Here is a 1878-nt window from a genome sequence, read left to right as displayed (position 1 = left end):
GTTCTCGGGTTTGGGGAGGTTTCGGGTGAAATGGTATTTTGGTTGGGTTGTTTTGAATATTGTGCGGATTGTTTGAAGTGTTCTTGAATCTTGTTTGAATGATCTCGGATTAGTACTTGAACATGTGAGCGTTGATGTTGGCTTGAATGTATGTAGTTGAATTGAATGTAAATGGAATGTTGCCAAAGTATGTAGAAAAAGAGTTACTAATGTTAGAATGCATTTTGAATTGATTGTTGATGTTGTTAATATGGTTGTTGGTATTGTTGTTGATGATTTGGCCGAGTTGAATTCTCGGGGTTGTTGAATTTATAGGGGAAATGCTGCCCAAATTTCTGTAGATTAAGTGCTAGTTTGGGATTGAATCCCTAAGTATCTATAGCTAATGTTTGGTATAATGACGTTGTTGTAGATCTTGGGGAGCCCGAGACTTGAGTTTGGATTAGCTTAGGAAGCGGACGAGGTATGTAAAGCCTAACCTTTCTTTCTTTTGGCATGTCTTAGTTGTAAGTAGGCTATGATACGAGCCTCGGGGTAACTCTATTCTTAAGATCCGAGCATGTATATGATTCTTAATCACTTCTTGATGTTGGCATTCTTAATGTAGTCGAACTATGGTCCTTATGTCTTTTGTATGATTGGATAATAAATGTTGCATAAAGAGTTTTGTTCTTAAAGGATTTTATGTTGAATAAGGTCCGTAACTTTCATAGACGGGCTCGGATCGCTTCGAAACGTTCGTAGAAGATTTTATAACGAATAATATCTCCAACTTTCATAGGCGGGCTCGGATTGGTTTGATACTTGTCCGTGGGCCCCGAGACTTTTCTATGTTTGGTTCTAACGACTTTCTGAAAGAACTTAATGTGACTATCGTCTTAACCCTCGAGCGTCGATTACTTACTTATTTATTGAGTCTATAATGATGATTTTTATGCATATGGTTACTCACGACTCTGCTCGTGCATATGTTGTTATATCTTTCGCCGAGTCCCGGGCCGGTTATGTCGTCGTGCGCACTATGTTATATTCCGGAGTATGATGTGTTATGGTTCACCGAGCTCCTCGCTAGAGGGCCGGGTTCCGTATATATTTTGGTGTTATGATGTGTTATGGCGTTATGATGTGTTATGGAGATATGTCGGGTTACGGAGATATGAAATCTTCGGGAGTATGATGTGTTATGGCGCCAGATGACGGGGTGGCGACCATGTTCCACGAGCCCCATGCATGATTTGTGTTTCAAAAGTAAATATTTTGGTATTTTGCATATTGTACTTATTTTATGTACTTTTTGTTTCGATTATGATCCTATTCTTGTTTATTTCATGCTTTGCATACTCGGTACATATTCGTACTGACCCCTTTCTTCGGGGGCTGCGTTTCATGCCCGCAGGTACAGACGCCCACTTTGGTGATCCGCCAGCTTAGGACACCTATTCTGCTATCTTGGAGTGCTCCTTTGTTCCGGAGCCTATATTTTGGTACAGACTCTTCCGTTGTATATGCATATGTCTATTCAGGGGTACGGCGGGGCCCTGTCCCGTCATATGATTCCGTTGTTACTCTTAGAGGTCTGTAGACATATATGTGGGTTGTGAATATTACTGTTCAGTTGTGTTCGTATGATTTATGTTTTGGGCGGTCCCATTCGCCGTGGCAGCCTTGTCGGCTTGCGTTTGTATATATTTTGGGACGTTGTGCTTTATGATAGCCTTGTTGGCTTCTGTGATATATATTTGTATATGCGACAGTTTGGGACTACGTATGATCTTTGTATATGTATAAGTCATTTGTATGCCGATTCTGGTTAATGGGTGTGTACGAGTGCCCAGCTCGGGCACTAGTCACGGCCTACGGGGTTGGGTCGTGACAAAA

The sequence above is a fragment of the Lycium ferocissimum genome, chromosome 7, assembly GCF_029784015.1.
Source record: "Lycium ferocissimum isolate CSIRO_LF1 chromosome 7, AGI_CSIRO_Lferr_CH_V1, whole genome shotgun sequence".
Classification (NCBI taxonomy): domain Eukaryota; kingdom Viridiplantae; phylum Streptophyta; class Magnoliopsida; order Solanales; family Solanaceae; genus Lycium; species Lycium ferocissimum.
This window is presented reverse-complemented; position numbering follows the sequence as displayed.